This window comes from Puccinia triticina, chromosome 11A (assembly GCF_026914185.1).
Source record: "Puccinia triticina chromosome 11A, complete sequence".
Lineage (NCBI taxonomy): Eukaryota > Fungi > Basidiomycota > Pucciniomycetes > Pucciniales > Pucciniaceae > Puccinia > Puccinia triticina.
This window is the reverse complement of record NC_070568.1, coordinates 1,139,345-1,159,946: the sequence shown is the minus strand read 5'-3', so window position 1 is coordinate 1,159,946 and position 20,602 is coordinate 1,139,345.

Genomic DNA, 20,602 nt, shown 5'->3' with positions numbered 1-20,602 from the left:
GATAGTGAGAGAAGGTGATTCCATTGTAACTTGTCTCTTACCTGAAGTTTTGCTACTCAAGTGGGACATCATCACTTGATATGTATGTAGCCTTAGGTACTTGAGATTTAGAATTGTGATCGTTTGCACATGTGGAACTTGGGAGTTGTGTTCTTGGCAGGAAAACAAAGGAACTGACAGTGATTCGAGTCGAGTGAACGCGCATACGAAGATCGCTAGCTTAACTAAGCCTCTTGAACGGAGGGTCCGGGGGACCCCGCCCGGAGGGCTCTCCGCAGGAGAGGCTTATGAGTTATGTCTTGATTTAAGCAGGAGCAGAAAGGATCTGCTACACTAAAAATCCCAACCAATATAGAAAAACTGAATACACAGAGCTGTAGGTTCTGTTCTTGCAATCAATTTGAGCCACTTATCTATCTTGTAGCCAGAAAAACAACTCCTGGAGTCCCAAACAAGTGGAGCCTCATTTGGAAGACTTGTGCATTTTTGATCTTTTGAAAAGGTCAACAGATTGAGATAGAAAAAATCTGAGTAGACCAAAATGTAGAGAAAGAAAAGTAGCATAGGGTACAGATAGGGCATATTGGTGGAGAGGCTGGGGGAGGAGCTATAAAATTTTTAAAAACCTCTCAGCCAAATGAACTTTCTGCTCCCGCGTAAAATTTGGGATAATGCACAAGTCCCTCCCTGCGGGAGGGGCAGCTTCGCCGCCAGCCACAGCGCTCCCACCAGGGGGGACTTGTGTTAAGTTAGCGAAGATCGGCAGTCGCAAATGGGTCGGAAATCCCCCGCCTAAACGGCAGGGCACCATCGTACTCAACTTCCTCAACTCGATCACCCGCAACTTCCAGCCCCCTTCATCTAGCTCTCCAAGCCCTAACAACGCCTCCTCCCCCAATGATTCTCCAGCTAGACAACTTCAATCTAATTCCCCTTCTCAGCCCCCTACACCAGGAAAAAAGAATGATCACTTGCCAACAAGTGACATAGCAAAGTACAAAGGGGCCTTTGTACTTTTTGATGTCACTTGCAGACAAGTGATCATTTTTTTTTCCTGGTGCTAATAATCAGAAAAATAGGTTTGGCCAGATGCAGAACGATCAACTGATGAAAGTTCTCAAAGGATTGGTTGGAAAACCACCCTCTGAGTAATCCCCTTACTCTCATCTTCATCTTGTTTTCCACATACAATTTGCAGCCAATTGTAATTGAAGAGAGCCGTTAAAAATTATATCATCTAGGCCCCGTTTGGCTGTCGCGTTATACGTCATAAATGGTTGAATTTATGACGCCGCGACCCAAAGTTCGCCCCCCGTTTCCACCAAAATGTTGAAACCCCCGGGGGTCGCGCGTCATAAATTCGACCATTTATGACGTATAACGCGGCAGCCAAACAGGGCCCTATTTTCCCATAAGAAATCTTTAAATCCATGTTAAAAATGCCTTTTGGCTAGATCTTTTCACCTTCCAAGCCCAAAATTATTTGGACAATGGATGACTTCCTGTCATCATTTAGAGAGCTCTAGATGCCTATCTAAATCTTAAATTAAGACACCATCAAAAACTCAACCAGTGCACATGAGAGTAATGAACTGTAGGGCTAGGAAAACATTTCCCTTTTTGTCAAAAATTAAGAATTTGGGTGTGTAAATTGAGATCTGGGAGGCTCCCAGACTTGACGGGAAGTCCTCCAATGTGTGATTAAATGTGGAACAGCGGTCAAGGCCCTCTTCCTATAAAACTTGACAAGGGTTATGATGCCATTACCATTGGTTGACGGAGACGTTAGTTTTGAGATACAGAAAACAAGGCCTGAACATAAGCTGTCTTTGTTTTAGTCCTAACATTATGGATCCTGACTCTAGTCCTGGCTGCCCTGACTTTAATTGCTGTCATTCTTCTGGGTTTTAATCCAAAAAAGACACCATTTATTGGTTTGATTGGAGGATTTCCTGTTGCCACTTCCAAGCCTGCAGCCAACTTGCTGCTAGTCCCAAAAAACCACAACCAGTGTGTGAAAGTTGTTGAATACTGCATATGATCAACTTTTTCTCTACCAAGAGTTAAATTGACAGGTGGGTAATTTGATATTCCTAAACACATAAAGCAATTGAGAGTCTTACATTCTTTGGTTTACTTGTCTTTCTCTTTGTTGTTACTCCTTTTTTCTTGCCATTTGTGTGTTGAATGCCCCATTCTCTCTCCATCTCCTGTTGACTACTATTATCACACAATTCTCAACAAAAATAATCATCTCTCATAAACACACCCACCCAGAAATGGGGTACATCCATGGCACAACACCCTCAATTTTTTTCCCATTCAAGGGTATGTGACATGTGTTGTGGATGTGCAGTCACAATAGGAAGTTATGTTATCTGTAACAAAAAGTAATTATAATGTAACGGAATCGGTCCTGTTATTGTTAAAGTAATGGCAGCAATGCTTCTGTTACATTTTTTTTTTTTTCCTGTCTTCTTACACCAGTCAAATTATCCCCCACTCCTAAGGCGATGAGGTGTGGATAACAGGGGATTCTTGCCCATTTTCCAGAATTATTTTGCCAGATAACACAGTTAGCACATTATCTGCATTATCTTTCAAGGTATTCAGGGGGAAATCCCCCTTTGTTATGTTATCCAAATGTGCGCGGGCACATTCTACCAGGTAACAATGACACAATATCTGGTAAATGTGGGTAGTTATGTTACAAAAATCCCTCTGGATAACACAACATCAGTAAATCCCCATTGTTTTGTGCAGCATGGTGAGTAAATTAGACCAGTAATCTCTGCATAGGTGTGATTTATTCTTGTATTTTTGATCTCTTTTCTTTGTTTTTGTCTTTCTCATTTTCTTTCTTCTCAAGTTAAAATGTTGGAGATTCCTGCAACCCCCCCTTGGCTATTTTCTTAATTCACTATGGGGAAAAAAAACTCAAGAAACCAATGCAGGACCCCAGCAAGCCCCCTAATAGGGGGGTGTTGAAAAAGGTATGCTAAATTTCACAAAATCTCTGAAACATACTCTTGGAAAACATATGAAAACACCAAAGAGCCTTTTAGGGTGGTTGTAGAAAATTTAAGAATTTTCTGTTTGACCTGGGGGGGGAGTTATGTAGTAGGTATGGAAGTTGAGTTGGTCAGTCTCTTGAAAAACTGGTATCAGTCTGCCTGCTCCCAACACTGGGCGGCTACGCTAAACTAGCGGTAGTGTGCGCTATCCGCTGGTCTAGCGTTGCATAGTTCCTGGCACAATGCCGTTAGAGAATCCACATTGGTTGCAGATTAAGGAGGGATTGGTGTAAATAATCCTCCTTGGCAACCACATTGGGTCCAATTTAGTTGGACTAAACTCCTCCCAGTAGTACAATTTGGACTAATCAAGAGTATATTTACTCCTTGCTAATCCTGGGAGTAAGAGCATCCGCATTGGTGCGGGTGTAACTCAAGGAGTAGTGGATTAGCGCTAATCCGTGTGGTCAACCACATTCACCAGGGGGGAAATTTTCACACTTCCTACAGAGTGCCACACCGTAATTCCATCAGACTCAGGTACTGATGTGATGCTAGAGTTGACCATAACCAACAATGGGCCTATACTATACTCTACTATAACCAGGCCTTTCTGTTATTGTATAGGTCTGGTTGTACCACCATATACTAATAACTGTACTAGTATTGACTCTTGCTGAAATTGGCCAGTATAGTATTTTGTGGGTTTTCTCTGTAACAAAAAATACAGGTATAGTAACATTTTTTGCCCCTGGTTACCACAATAACGCACTTAAACAGGCGTAAGCATAAGGCAATGAGATGTGGGCTCCTGATGATTGTACAGGCAAACCATGCCACCTACCTGGTCCTTGCGGCAAGAGCAAGGGCTTATTTAGGAACACCAGGTAGGTCTTGTTCTGTTGAGAGATTGTTCTCTATGGCTGGAGACGTGTGTGGCTCCAGACGTGGTCGGCTGTTCCTTTCAACTACTTCAAAATCCTTTAGCAGCCTTATGTGGCTTTGTGAAGATTTTTCCCTCTCAGGGGACTTTGCTGAGGCCGGAAAGGCTTTGGGTGCTCTGATCCCCAAGCCCAAGAAATAGATAGATTTTCATCCCTACTGAGTAGTGGTACTGGCCACATCTGGCCAGTATAGTATTAAGATTTTTTTTTTCTTCCTTCATTTGGATATAGTATTTTCAAAAAAAAAATTCTCATGTAATTGGATATAGTATTAAAAATTCATTACAGAAAATGGAAAGAACAGTACCGTTCTTGGACCAAAAAAATTCAATAACTATACTATACCAATATCTGTATAGTAAAGGCCCATTGCTGCCATAACTCTTGTGTAACTTGTAACTTTCCACAGTATTGCAAGGGTAACTTTAGCCTAATCTATGATCAACTGCTCCGCTGATCAAATATTCAACCAGTGATCAGCTGAAGGGAACCCAGCCTTTAAGACATGAGAATGGCTGTTTCTAAGCATTGATAAGATCAATTCTGGGCCAAATTGTGTAAGAGACAATTCTTCTTGATTTGTGATTGAACCAGCAAATACACACAAACTCCTCAGCCAAAGTAATCCTGGAATGCAGAATTAGGCAAATTTGTGGATGAGTCCAGCTTGTGTTTATTCATCATGTGGCTTTGCTGTTGGCTGGTTTAAATCATGGCTAATATTGGAGGGCTTATTCTCAAATCTCACTCAAGCTTTGGAATTTTTTAGTTAGAAGTCTGCAGATTCAGGCAGCCATTCCTCAACAAACTGATTCCTCAAAGACTGTGTACGCCTCCAATGTGTGGAAATCTGTGACTCTGTTGTAGGCAGGTGGCCCTGGAAAACTTACTGGAACATTATGTTCCCAAGTCATGACATGTCACAGGTGACATTTAAGTAAGTTGGTAGGGGGGCTTGCAGCAACCGGCCCCAAAACCCAGCGTGCAGCTGTGTGATGGATGTCCACCCTGAAGTTCGCGCAAACTTCAGGGTGGACATCACTGATCAGACAGCGTTCATCAACCATTCAACTCCCCTCCTCCCGCACACTGGATCCACTGTTTGAGAAAAATCCCATGCAATACCACCGGCTCTCCCTGAGCCTGGCAGCCCACCATGGTTTGTTCCTGTGGGCATCAGTTTGTTTTCAGCACACACATATTAATACATTTGCACTGACAAATGCAGTAATATGTTTGCACTGCAGATCAGCTACATCAGTTTGGTGATTTATCAATCTTTCAGAACTTGAGCAAAACATATCGGAGAGTTGCATTTGTCTTTGAATCTCCTGATCATGACAGACACTGCTCAGATACTCTGCTTATGCCACACATAGCGGATAATATTTACAGTAAATGAAGAATTTGATTGGGTGTGCTGTTGCTGTGTATAGCAAGGGGATAATCATATTGAAGGAACTGTTGGCTTGGATAATGCAACAAATAGTTTCTGGTGTGGATGTACAATGACTTTCTTATACCTTCCCTCCCCCATCTTCTAGTCCTTTGGTTGGTTCAATCAAAATCAAATCTACCCAATAATGATTAGGTAAGACATCACCATGAGTTCAACAGGAGATGAACACACTTCAGGTATTATTTACACATCACAAGCAGTTAAATTCTGGAACAGTTACCGTAAGAAATCACAGTATGGCACTCTGTGGGAAGTGCAACGGATCCCCCCCTGGTGATTGGTGCGGGCTTAAATTTAATTGATGAGTAAGTATGTTGTATGCACCTGCAGCTTATGTAAGCTGTGTTTGGTGAATACTTTTGAGTGGGGAGGAGTGTCTGCATGCAGCACTTACTCTCAGTATTAGCAAGGAGTAAATTTACTCTCACTTAGTTCAAATCTCCCGGGAGGAGTTTAGTCCAACTAAATTGGACCCAATGCGGTTGCCAAGAAGGATTAGGTACGCTAATCCCTTCTTAATCTGCAACCATTGCGGATTCTCTAGAGTCTAAGTGCTGCATGCAGACACTCCTCCCCACTCAAAAGTATGCACCAAACACAGATTACATAAGCTGCAGGTGCATACAACATACTCCTCATCAATCAAGCCCGCACCAATGCAGTTGACCACCCAGATTAGCACTAATCCCGGAGTAAGGTAATCCACTACTCGTCAAGTTACACCCGCACCAATGCAGATGCTCTTAGCGGTAGCGCTGCTACAGGGCAACTACTCTACGATAACAGGCGCTAACAGCGCAATCCAAGTTTTTAGCAGCTAATTAGCACTGCTAGCGCCAATAGCGCTGATAGAGGCCCCATAGATTTCAGGGGAGCCCTCAGCTTGGCAAGTTTTATGTTAGCAGTAGCGTGAAATCACTGACTGCTAATGGAAAACACATTTGGTGGAAGAGTAGCTCTGCTGCGCTAGGCAAACTACCTACTGAAAGTTTAGCAGCCCACCGTTGCTGCTCATTCCTAGCAAAAAGTCCCAGCTTCTGCACCAGAGGGGTGGGGCGGGAAGTTCCAAGGGGTGCATATCTTTGCAACAGGACATTGTGAGTATGTAAAAACTTGGATTTGGATCAGCCCCTCAGCCATGCCATACAATACCATTCTCTCTGCTCTGAATACCCCCCGTTGACATAAAATATTACAAAGGTTCCTTTGTAATATTGCATGTCAACTGGCAGCAGTTTCTTGAGAGTTTTTGTTTTCATAGCACTATGAAAAAAACTCAAGAAACTGGTGTCAGTTGACATGCAGCATACTTGAGTTCAGTCTCCCTTAGAACAAGCTTCATACAAAATGAATCCCAGGGTGGTGCACCCTGGAATATTTGGAATTTACTCAATGGTTCAGGCTAAGCAGTATATTGAGACTCTGCTTAGCCACACTAACTTTGGAGATGCTCAGCTGGCACAGCAGTGGCACCTAAGTACATACACTACCAGAGCCCTTGTCAACTGGGAGGCATCCCTCCAGCAAACACACAAGGCCTTAAGCTCGACATACACCCGGGAGGGATCCCTCCCGGACGACTGCTTCATACACCAGTTGTCCGGGAGGAATCCCTCCTGGACAACAGATACATACAAGAGTTGCCCGGGAAGGATCCCTCCTGGCCGACTGCTTCGTACAACAGCCGTCTGGAAGGGATCTCTCCCGGACCACGGCCCCATACAACAGTTGCCCAGGAGGGATCCCTCCCGGACAACTGTTTCATACACCAGTTGTCCGGGAGGAATCCCTCCCGGACAACAGATACATACAAGAGCTGCCCGGGAGAGATCCCTCCTGGCCGACTGCTTCATAAAGGGATCCCTCCCGGGAGACTCTTGCATGTATCTGTCAACCGGGAGGGATCCCTCCCGGGCGACTGCTGTATGGGGCCATTGCTCGGGAGGGATCCCTCCCGGTCGACAGATACATGCAAGAGTCTCCCGGGAGGGATCCCTCTTGAACCACTGTTTGACGAAGCAGTCGGCCAGGAGGGATCCCTCCCGGGCGACTCTTGTATGTATCTGTCATCCGGGAGGGATTCCTCCCGGACAACTGGTGTATGAAGCAGCCGTCCGGGAGAGATCCCTCCCGGGCGACTGTTGTATGAGGCCGTCGTCCGGGAGGGATCCCTTCCGGACGTCTGTTGTACAAAGCAGTTGGCCAGGAGGGATCCCTCCCGGGCGACTCTTGTATGTATCTGTCGTCCGGGAGGGATTCCTCCCGGACAACTGGTGTATGAAGCAGTCGTCCGGGAGGGATCCCTCCCGGACGACATTTGTATGAAGCAGTTGTCTGGCAGGTGACAACTGTTATGCAAGGCCATTGTCCTGGAGGGATTTCTCCCGGGCAACTGTTGGAGGGATTCCGCCCGGTCAACTGTTGTGTTATGTTGTCGACCGGGAGGGAGTCCTCCCAGGCAAGACAGTTGCTGCATATAGCTGTTGACCGGTGTGGAACTACTCAAAGGGGAGAATAGAGCTTGGAAGGGAAATGGATAGCAACACTAGTACTAATGTAAGCTAAGCAAGGGTGCTGAAGAGGCTGCCTTCCTGACGAATGCTGAGGGGATGAGAGTAACACTAAGAAAAAGAAGAAAAGGTGTGGCTGATTTCTGCTTGATCTTAGGAGCTAGTACTATGAGCTTAACTACTGACTACTGAGGGTAAGAGAGTTGGAGTAATGGTTGAAAGGGGGGGGAAAGCAATGGGCAATGGTTCAATGGCAATGGGTTGATGAGAATGGGCACTTATAATTTCTGTATCTAAAATTATATATAAATTTTGCATGAGGTACAAGTGAGGGGGGAAAGACAGTTCTTATATGAAGGAAGGATGAGCACAGACAATGAGGAGTTCTGGCTATGAGAATGAAGGTTGTACAAATGAGGAAAAGTGATGTGAACATAGTAACAGTATGTAATGATGAGCAATGCTGAAAGGGGAATGCTGGTTATGGGAATAAAAGAATGTACTAATGGGGAAGAGTGATGAGAACATAGTAACTACTTGTAATGATGAGCACTACTGAAAGAGGTAAGCACAGATCCAATGATGTAAGGTGTACAATAGGCATAGTACATAATAAGAAATGTATGTAAAGAGTTTAGTATGTGAGAATAAATATGTAAAAGGAATTTACTGTAATGATTCAAGTAGGTTACTAATGAAATGAGTATTGTAACTAATGAAGAATGTAGGTTGTCTGTAAGTCTTATATCCTTTATAACTACTGAACCATTGAAGATAAGGGGGTACTATGTATGAGTGACTATAGGTGAAATTTGGCGTAGAATCTGACTATGCAATAATAATGAGGTATTTGTGAAGGGTTATGGGGAAATGGGCAATGTAATGATGAATATATGTAAAGAAAAGCAATAAAATACTACTTATGGTTTGGAATGGAGCACCACACCGGGAGGTATTCCGCCCGGTCAACTGTGGTGTTGCGTTGTTGACCAGGGGCAGGAGGGATTCCTCCCGGTCTTGTTATGTTGTTGACCGGTTCCTCCTGGTCCACGTGGGTTGGCGTATGTGGCCTTGTGTGTTGGAGGGAGGGATGCCTCCCGCTTGAAAGGGTGCTTGTATGTATTCTGCTGTGCCAGCTGAGCAGCTCAAAACAAACTTTGCACAAAGTTAGTGTGGTGGCTGGTGTGGTTAAGCAGAGTCTGAACATACTGCTTAGCCTGAGCTAATCCATAAAAATACATGGAATCAACCAGGAATAAAGCTGGACAAACTCAGGTATGTGGCATTGTATCAGCCCGGATCTGGCATGTCAACTGACACCAGTTTCTCAAGTTTTTTTCATAGTGTAGTGGACTGATGTAGGTCCCAATTTTAGTGTGATAATCAAGCATGATAAATATCATGAGGTCAAGAGTACTTATAAAATAAATGTAGGACAAGACAGGATAGAGACTAGCTACCTATTAGTATAACATCTTGCCTGCAATATTGAGGTACACCACGGGCGCACCAGAACATCATCTGGAGGTATGCGCTGCCGTTGCTCTGACAGTTCGTCTGCCCGCGGCGACAACCGTTGGAGATTGGTACACATGTATGTTTGGGTAAACGTTGGGCCAACCAAGCCGTTGGCTGGGCGTTGGAGGTAATCCCCGGAGCGGGTGCAAAATGCACCTGGGCCACCCCGTCACCGCCGGAGGCCTGGTGGCCCGGGCCGCCACCACCACCTACTGGGGGCCCAATTGGCAGGCGCCAATACGCATGTTCCGGCCAGTGGCTCGGCTGCAAGGCGTGCCAATGCCACTGGACGAGTGTAGTGAGCTTGGCAAGCTGCCTTGCTCCAGGGCTACATGTACTGGGGGCAGCTGACCCCAGTTCAAGCCTTGGTGCTGGCAAAAGCAAATTTGCCAACAGTTGTTGGCAATTCACGGCTCAATCTGTTTGGTCTTTGGTTTCAAACCAACCGGTTGACCAACGTTCTGACCACTGTGGAGCCACCAACCGGGGTTTCTCACCAGTTTGCCAACGCCTGAGGGGTTGGCAAGACGGTTGAAGAGCTCGGCCGCGGGACCAACGGTCCCAATTCAAGAAAGTGCGCCCGTGGTGTAGGCTAGCATTGCAATTCCAGGATTGCTTGGCTGATCAGACTCATTCATCACTTTATTCTCATCTGGTAAAATACTGGCGAACCTCAATTGAGTCTGTAGTGTGCCTAACTTCAACAGCATTGCTCATGATGTAGCCAATCCTGCCTGCTAGATATCTCTGTTGCAAGTGTACAAACTGCAAACCTGGGATTTTTGGTGTAGACAAGGCGGGTCAAGGAGGAAGCAATGGTTTTTACTTCTATAAGCCCAGTTTCAACATTTTGCTTGACCCATTGGTACATTCACTTTCTGTGTTATTCAATTCTACATATACTTATAAGATCATTTCACACATTCTGATTTTAAAAAAGTGGGCAGGGAAGGGAAGATAGTTTTATATCATGATAATTGCACTAATTTTTTGAGACAATATGCAGAATTCTGTCTGGGAAGCACGTCTGCTCTTGACAGTATTATATTTGCTTATCCAGCCTACTTGTGCTGAGAAATTCACAATTAGAAAGCCATCAAATGATAGTTGGTTCAAGGAGCATTCCCTGTGAAGTATTCCAAGTAGACCAATCCTGACTGAAATGCTCATTGTCCTATAGATGTCAGCCAATTCATAAACAGACCTATCAAAGGGCATAAAACATTTCCGGTTCTCTGGACCGAAGCAGAATCCTGATGAGGAGTGGTGCACCTAGTTCGGGAATATTTGCAAACATATTCACGGTGCTCAGGATAATGTGTCCAGGCAGCAAAGGGTGATCTGACTTAACTAAGCCTCCCAGGACTGGGGGTGCGGAGCACCCCGATGCAAAGCATCTCCCATTCCCAATTGGAGGCTTATGAGTTATCGGCTTTTTTCTGCGTGAGAGCTTCAGGAAATTTGTGGCTTTTGGCCAACTTTTTGAATCAAATTTACATTACACAGCGCGCACTCATTGTGAGTCAGCGAGCTGAAGTACACGGGATAGCTGAGCATTTCAGCTTTAATGTAGTGTCACTTTTGTGATATCTACACTGGAAGGAGAGTGTTGCCCTTGCTCAGCAGTCAAGGTGGATGGATGATGGAGTTCTGTATTTAAATTGAGTCCAAATGGATCTTCTCGTAATTTACATACACACTTCTGGCCAAACACAAAAAAATCACAAACTTCAAAGGGGGATGGAAGGAGTTTGTGAAGGGGGAAAAAGTGGTGATTGACACCAAAAGAAAGAGAAAAATCAGGCCTTTAATCTGGCACCACAGGCGATAGGAATACACAAGGAGAAGACCCCTGAAAGGGAAGCGGGAAAAAACTTCCACCAAAACACTGAAAGCTCTCAAGCCAAATTCTTGGCTTCACCTGCAAGTCCCTCCTTCGGAGGTCGCGCTTCGCGCGAGGGCGCTTTGCGCCAGCCCAGGCTGTACCAGGGCCCTCTGAAGCGAGGGACTTGTGATAAGTCAGAGGGTGATAGATCCGAGGCTCATGGAGCTGTCGCGGGCTCGAAACCAGTGAAGTGACCCATGTTGCACATACAACGACGCCGTTGACCTACTCAGATCTAACCCAAAGCGCTCACAAACAATTGGCGGGCGGATGAGTCTGTCTGAGACAGGTCGCCGAGAGTTCCTCGTGTCTCAGTCTTGGGTAGCCCTAAAAATATTGAAGGGTTTGGATCATGCAGTAGAAATGTTTTGCAACCTATACCAAACCGGGCGTAATAATGTAGAGAGGTTTGGAACTTTGGGGTTTGTTGCTCTCCAAAAGTCTCCAAACCATTCCTCAAAATTATTTACACACAAGGACGCGGCGGTGCTTCAGATTCACGGCCGTTCAAGATTCGCATGGGGTGTGTACCGATCTTTACGATGTATGTATGAATCAGACCATACATAAAACATTTGCTTCTGCATTATAGAGCTCTGACACCAGTCCCTTCTCCTGATCTTGTTTTGTGAGGGGCATGATTCCTTCATGCGCCAGCCAATCAGCTTTAGAAACATACACTTCATGATGCCGAGCCTTTCATTGAACCTCGGCCTTGGCCCTTGATGCGCTTACTGACGATGATTAAGTACTCCGAGTACCTTCCATTCATTAATCTCCCCGCCCCGTATCTCGAGTAACTGAAAAGCAAACGATGAGAATGCTGCTCCATCCCGGTGCGCTGCTAACGTTCTTGGTGGTAATCTCTTGCTCTTGCTCACATGTACAATGTTTGCGTCGAGGTCTGTGGAAGCGCATGGACAAGCTGGAGGTTCCTCTGTAAGTCTCAAGATAACCTTGCGAAAACAAGTTCCTGAAATTTAGTGCTATGTGTTTTCTCCTCCGGCAGACTTGCCAAAGACTATTCCATAGGCTTATCATATTTGAATCAATCTCTCCTGCCAATAATCTCTGGATAATAACTGTACATATACAGCAAAAAAACTAAGAAGCAAGAAATACAGGTTTTCCTACCCCCTGAAGCAATTCAAAGGTTTGATGGCAAGGAGGATAAGATGTGAGTAGCTTGGTTGATGATCAAAGAGGGCATATTCTTATTTTGAATCATGAGATGCATGTCAAGTAACTGAGAACAAACTTACTTGCAGAGAATTGAAGGTCCTCCAGATTATTGGTCCCCGTGTGGCAGGTACAACCCCTACAGGTTTTAGAATAGCAATTGCATTACAGAAGTGGGTTGTATTTTTGTCTTGAAAGAGGAGGCCAGTGTAAATTGCTAATTTATGATCACTCAAACTCTATCCCAGTAAATTGGGAAACAGCATTTGTGAGGAATTTGTTGAACCCACAAGGTTCCTGAAGATGGTTTACCAATTTGCAAAAGAAAGAATTTACATTGAAGGGTCTGTGTTCTCCATGATTCTATTCACCACCCTTTGGCATTTCTTTTCCTCTGGCAAAACTCTTGGTCCTAATTTGGTTATAATTTTTCATTTCTTGGTCAATCTAGTCCCTTGATGTTTACAAGTGCAAGATACAAACCATTTGAGGAAAATTTAAAAGAGTGGTTACCACTTCTTAAATATATGTAAGCCTCCATTCTAAATTTATGTCCTACCATCTATCAAAGCCTCAAATGGCCTATCCACACCTGAATGGCCTGATTAAATCAAAACAGGACCTTGGATGAATGGCTTGAATACAAGTATCATGGAATCTGTGAAGAAGACAAGAAATTTTTCCTCAAGTATGCACACAAGTCCAATGTATCAAATAACTATCAGTGGGATCAATCCAAAGCTCAATTGTCCTATGAAGCCTGGAAGAAAACCAAGGAAAGAAAAAAAAATGTTTTTTGGAACAAGTTATCAAAATTGCTGAAAGGAAAAGAAAAGTGACACTTCTAATGGATGCTCTCTCCTTTCCAATAATTGTATTTCAAGTTAACCCCTGAAATTTCTTTCAATTTCTACCAATTTGGCGTACACAGGATATTGTTTTTGAAGCCCCTTGTGAAGTACAGATTTACTTTGCAAACGGAGGAAAACTTGTTGCGCATGGAAATTTCAGTTGGCTCAATTTTGCCCAACAATGAACCCCCCTCCATGCGCAAGCAGCATACAACCATATATTCTTTTTGCGCACAGGTAGTTTTGCATTGAAATATATTGGGTTCTCTTTATTAAATAACAGCCAGACTGTTGTGGGCTCAGAGAAAAAAAGATCTCCCAAAAAACAAAGAAACAGTTATGTGAACAATTGGTAAAAAACAAGCTGATACTAAATCAATAAGTCAGTGTTGCACTGAAGCAACAGTGGGCAGTTATTGTTACAGTAACGCTTAAGATAATGATTTTTGAGTGTTATTGTTATTTTTACTGTTAACAGTGGTGCAATGTCTATATTGCACCAAGTGGATGCCTTTTTTTTATGGCCATTGCACCATCTGTATTATGAGGAAGGCATATCAAGAAAGACAAAGAGCAAAATAAGGCCAAAATAAGGCTAATTTGGCCTTTTTTTGCTCAACAACGCTTTACTTTTCAAGTAACGGCCTCAAAGAAAGCTTTACATGTGATGCCGCTGTCAGCGCGTTACTGCTAACAATCACGGCAGGAAAAGTAATGGCCGGACAGTTACTTTACTAAAGTTGGCCAGATATTGTAAAGTAAAGTAACTGCCCACCATTGACTGAAGTATATTGAAGTTTTTGGGCAGAAATTGGCAGCCAGGCCCTTGTAGGCTCTGGGGAAAAAGATCTCACAAAAAACTGAAGATACTATCATGTATTGGAAAAAAGTTACAAAAATCAACAAGCTGACAACAATTCAATGAAGTAATTTACTATTCTAATTCAATGATGATCTTTAGGAGAACCCCATGTTGTTGGAAGGTAATCCAATAGGGGAATGGTTCCGGCGACTTCAAGAAGTTCAATTCAGCAATCAGTTTATTGCAAGAGATAAAGTATGGGCAGACTACCTGTGAGAACCGCTGCTTTACCTTGTATTACAGTTGTGTTTTTTCATAGTGCTCTCTTCCAAAGCCTTCTTGGTCATCAAGTGATTGATTGCCAAGTGTGAGGAAGATAACCAGGTCTGATAATGGGAGACTCTAATCTGCGCAAGCTAGAGACGTGATAGGCTCTGGTTTGGGAGGTGTTCTGACTTTGAACTTGGCAGCTGTGAATGTTGTTTTCAAAAACACATATTGGTCACAGATTGATGTTGCCCAGATCGTAAAGTATGATGGATATTGGCACTGGAAACACATTGATGAAGATAACAGATCTCATTTTGTGTTGAGTTTTGAACTTGTGAGACCAAAATGGGGTCTGAGAAGTGAAGCAAGAATATGGACAGTGAGATGGGGATTTCTCACTGGACTGGCTCAAAGGGCGTAAAAAGAAGGAGATGAACCGATGATTTTAATTCACATGTATCTAGTGTTAGAATTATGCCCCATGCCCAGAAGAGGGTTTATTTCCTTTTTGTTCCTTTTACTTCCATCAGGGTCCTTTAGCCCCCTAGGCCCCTCTTAGGCCCCTTTTTCTCCATGTATTTCATTCGTCCCCTCATGAAATACAACCCCTCACTTAGTTCCAAGCCCATATCAGTGAGACATGCTCTTTTGAGACTTCTCATCTGTTGTTCTGAGTCCCTGCACAGATTCTGTGCTTGATCATTTCCCAGCTCACCATTCTCAGTCTCAGGCCTTTGGCCATTATTTCTTCATCTAGCACCGTATAAGTAGTCTATGTACTGTGGTCAAAATGTGGGTGAGAATAATAATGAATGAAAAGGAATATTGAATAAGAAACTTCTCAAACTCATTGTGACATGTCAAAAGGTACATTATTATCCCCATCAGAGAAGCGCGCAATCTAGAGGATAAGCAGTAACCTGGAAAGCCAATACATACTCTATTCTAATCAGGTATCAATGTCTACAAGATAGTAAGAGAGAAGCATGACCAAGGATAAAAGACAGACCACATAGAGAGGGGGCAACATAAGTGTTGGATAACTTTGATCTGAAAACAAGCCCATAGAGGAGGATAAAAAAGGATGGAATGGTGTGAGGAAAAAGTGTAGGGATTTTGGGGATGAGGAGAAACAAGACTTAAATTCAACATTTTGTGATCAGGCCCAATCACCAGGGAGTATGTGGCACTCAGATAGTTCCTGGCTGTAATTTCATCTGAGGTATGTACTGGTGTGTAGTTCATATCAACCATAACCTCTGTTTTACTTTCAACCCCATGAGGAGTTTGACTGTAACCTAACATATGTTGAACTGATCAACAGCTCAGTCATTCATTATTTTGAACTAGTGTTTATCTGTAAACAATTTTATGCAACTTCATACAACATGTATTAATTCTCTTACTGTTTGACAAGAATTACCAGAGATTCACAGCTATAATTTTCCACACTTCTTACTGGAAGAGATGAGCATTAAAAGCTTGCTTGAATTCCCACACACTCAGATGGTCATGCCTCCCTAAACCAATCATTCCTCAAGGGTACATAAACACTGACCAGCCTGTCAGGTTGCTTGGCGCAAGGTTTCCAATTCAGTCTGAATGCTGTTTTTAGATCTAGAGAATGTGATTACTGATGTCCCTGAAGGATGTATTGTAAGGGGTTGTTGATTCTTTTTACCTACATGGCTTGGTTGTAATATAATGTCAGAGTGGGCTCATTGTGTAGTGAGAAGAACAAAAGGGGTCCTGGTGGTGCCTCAAATTTTTCCTCTTGATTGCTACAGCCCAAAGTATTATAACACCATAATTGTATTTGAGCAGCAAAAAATCTCTATATTCACAGGATACAGTCTTGAAAAAATCTCAGAGAATCTTCAAGCACTCTGCAATTCTAATCAAGCTGCAACCAACCCTGCCACACATCATAAATCAGGAGATTCATCTGACATCAGCTGGCAATGCCTGGCCAATTGTCACCTCAAGGGGTGCTTCTACATCACCCTCCGGGATCATAAGCATGTAGATTAGGTTTTATTGATCTCTAATTGTGCTTTGTGTTTCACCACTCCAAGGTCCCTGTCTATGATGGCAAACAGTTGGCCAATTTTTCCTGGATTCTGTATTACTGTAGTGCAAAATATATCTGATCTGAATATCAAATTTTGGTGGCAGGGGGCTGTGCTTGTGCATGATGGTGATGGCATGATTGCTTGACATGTTATGTCAATGAGTGTGTCTAATTTTACAAGAGGTGTGCAAGGTCATTGGATCAGCATGAGCAAAAATGTCACCGTAAGGGCTTGGTGAGTGAGGTCTGATGTCAACCCTGATGTGCGCGCGACCATCAGGGTAAGGCATTGTCACATAGCCTTTCACAATTCTGCAGCAGAGGGCATGCGGGTAATTCTGCAGCTATACCTTGACCAGCATCATTGTTTGCCCTTCCCCTACATGGGGAATGAGTTGTGAATGATTGTCATGGCAAGATTGCTTGAAATTTTGTGAGAATGCCTGTTGTTGGTGGGGTTGTGCAAGATCATTGGATCAGCACAAGCAAAATTGTCAGTGATTTCTTATGTCCACCCTGGTGTTCACGCAAACATCAGGGTGGAAATTGTCACAAAGCCTTTCACAAGTCCGCAGCAGAGGGCCTGCAGGGAATTTGGCAGCTATACCTACCAGCATCATTGTCTTCCCCCGCATGGGGCACATTCTGTGTGTGATTCTTGTGGCAAGATTTGTGTCTGAGGACATTGGAGTTGTGAAAGGTCATTGGAACAGCACAAGAAAAAGTGTTAGCTTGGGGGATTGTAATCTCATCTTCAACCCCCAAAAATCTGGCTAATCCAAAGATGTTGGAAGATGATGACCACTTTAACATAAAGTGGTCAATCTTCCTTTTGTAATTTACTCATCTGTCTGGAATTGAAAAAAACCCCTTGGTCTTGCTCTCTACGCGTTTACATCTTGTTATTATATAGTATATATGAACATCAAGCACTCCCTGAATACCTCATCAAGAACAGAGACACTAGAATTGGCTTTTCACATCAAATAAAAAAATCAACTAACATGCACTGTGACTGGCTATGTTCAGGTGAGACTTGGTCCAGGTGAATTTATTGGTTGATTACAAAACCAAAATTGAAAATTTTCTCAAGCAAAACAATAATTCATTCCTTTCTCAGGCGGTGCCATCGGAAGGAGACATAGTCCCGGCCAAAACTGAAGGATCTCTCAATGTCCACAGTGGTTGCTGGATTAAATGCAGAGTTATTTATTTCTAAAATTGATCAAGAAAGAAAGAGTAGAACAACGTACCCAGGCAGCTAAGCACATCCAGCGCCATCTGGAGAAGGCCACCATGAGAATTGCCAGCGCGTTGTTGGTGCATCCACCATTTGAGGGGGTCAACTGGATGTCCATCATCATTCAGGGCCAACCCTCCAGCAAGCCACATTGTGAGTGGATTGGTGGTTGTGCTTGCTCCACATGCTTCTGATGCACCCTGTAAGCCTGCAATTACACCTGTCTGAGGCTGATGCGTAGCATGTTAGCGGATAATTTAACTGCATATCATGTACGGTCAGATGTTCACTTACTTTTGACAGGCCCATATTTTGTTTCTGGGAGGTGCTTGGTTGAGGTAGAGGCCAGTACTTGCTTTCCCACATCTTGGGGGTTAGTCTTATTGCCTCATCAATCCATTTGGGCTCCCAATTAGTGAGTTTGAAAAACTCATCCTTGAAGGATGGATGAAGAACTGAATATTGCAAAGGAATTCAGTCAAGATGAAATAAAATCAACAAGAGAGGAGAACTCACCCATAGCTACTCGGTACAATGGCAAACAGTCTGTAAGAGTATAGTACTTGTTTTTGAGCTGGATTCCTGCACGATAGGAGTTCCTCAGGACCGGCGGGTACTGTGCTTTCATTTCAGAAATGGTGGTGGAAAGGTGGCACTTGATCTGGTCTATAAAACCAACTATCTTGGCTATTTGCGTGCCACCAGGAGTCAAGACTTGTAGTGTTATGTCAAAGAAGGGTTGAAGGAACTCAACCAGGTTGCTTGCCAAATCAAGATCATCCTGGTTGATCTGATGGTCTCAAGAGAGGCCATATTGTCTATCTGTTTGCCACTCCAAACTGCAATAGCATTAGCAAGTAAATCAGTTACAATTGTAGCTGATGATACAAGAAAAAAAAACCTTACATTGCAGCCAAGCATCTCAATATACCAACCAACTGTGTCAAAGTTGAGTTCCATTGGATTCTCACATCCCACTGGATGTTATGCAGCTTTTCACACTCATTAGCCCTACATAGCTCAACAAACAGTGAATTTGAGTTTGGTGACTTGTTGAGCTTGCGGGAGATTGCTCGGAACTAGTTTCAAATGGTATTAGAGTCAGTAAATAAGATGATATTGAGGGGGATGGAGTTGGCTTACCCTTGCCAGTTTCTGTTTGCAAGATTTGGAAGTATATTGATTGTCTTTGCCTTTGTCACTCAACTAATTAAAATCTTTGTCCTTGAGTTTGATCTCCTCCATGTCAATGGGATTGGCTGCCAGAGGATATTGGTTGCCATCTTCATCATCATTGTCATCTTCTGAATCACCTGCATTGTTGAAGCTGTTTAAACTCAGATGAAATTCAGTGATCAACCAATCTTGGGACAAGAGGAGAAAGATGAGAAAAAAAACAAGACACTTTCATTGAATCTGGTCATCAGGATTGTCAGGATCATCTGGATTGAGAGTATTGTTGTCAGAGTCATCTTCACGGTGTGGTGGTCATACTGGTAGAGGCCCACAAGAGCATAAAAAACCTTCAAGTCAGCAAGATCAGCAACCTCCTGAGCAAGACCCTTCAGCCTCAAGATTCTCAAGATTCATCCTCAAGATCATCCTTAATATTAATTCATACCTTCTCCCTTCCTCAAGATTCCAGATCCCTCTCAGATTCTCTTTGTTCTCCTGTCATTTTTTTCCTTTCTTGATCCTAACACAATCTAATTGTGGGTTGTGTTTTGGTTGTTTCTTGTTCTGATTTTCTCTTTCTCTTTATTGGTTTCTTCCTTTCTTATTTGGTTTGCTTCCTGTTTGAGTGTTGTTGTGTTTTCTTCTTTTTCCTCTCTTTTTGTTTGATGTGTGTGTGAGGGATGTGATGACGTGTCACTCCCCAGAGTCCAAGTTTGAGTTTGGACTTGGAGGATGGGACGGCATGGGACTTGCTCTAATCCAAGAGAAATTCCATCACCCTTTCCTGATCCGCTGGCAGTATCCCCAGCACTATTCCTGATCCTTATCCCCCTCACTGTGAAAAAAAAAAAAAAAACTCAAGAAACTGCTGCCAGTTGACATGCAATATTACAACGGATGTACTTTGTGCACTGCAAAAAAATCGTTGCGCACTGCAGGGGGCGTCCACTGAACGTCCCAGCCACAGTGCGCGGTAGCTCAAAATGCTTCACGCACTGCAAATGAAAACCATGAAAACTCCTTTTTTTTTCTGCCAGTCAGCAAAGGGGATTTTTCTTGTCCCTCCTCCATTTCCTTGGAGTATCTGGACAACTCAGCTTTACACAAAAAATAATGAAAAAGAAATACAAAAAAAGCTTCAGTGCAGGCTCCCGGTCTCCAGGAAGTGCCCCCAGGGAGCAAGAGCCTGCGCTGAAGCTTGTTTTTGTATTTGTTTTTCATTATTTTTGTATCAAGCTGAGTTTTCCAGATACTCCAAGAAATTGGAGGAGGGGCAAAAAAGTCCCCTCTACTGGCTGGCAGAAAAAAATAGGAATTTCCATGGTTTTCATTTGCAGTGCGTGAAGCATTTTGAGCTACCACGCACTGTGGCCAGGACGTTGAGTGGACACCCCCTGCAGTGTGCAACAATTTTTTTGCAGTGCGCAAAGTACATCCGTATTACCAAGGCGCCTTTGTAATATTGCATTTCAACTGGCAGCAGTTTCTTGAGTTTTTTTCACAGTGCTTTATCATCATCATCTGATCCTCAACAAACCAACCACTGCCAACAGTATTCCATCCCGGTTGTATCTCAAAAATCCCCCCCAACGCTATCACATTTTTTTGATCCTCATCTCTCATTACCTGGACCAACCACAAGGGCAGACTCAACAGCACCTAGCCCCTCTACGCTCTGCCTAC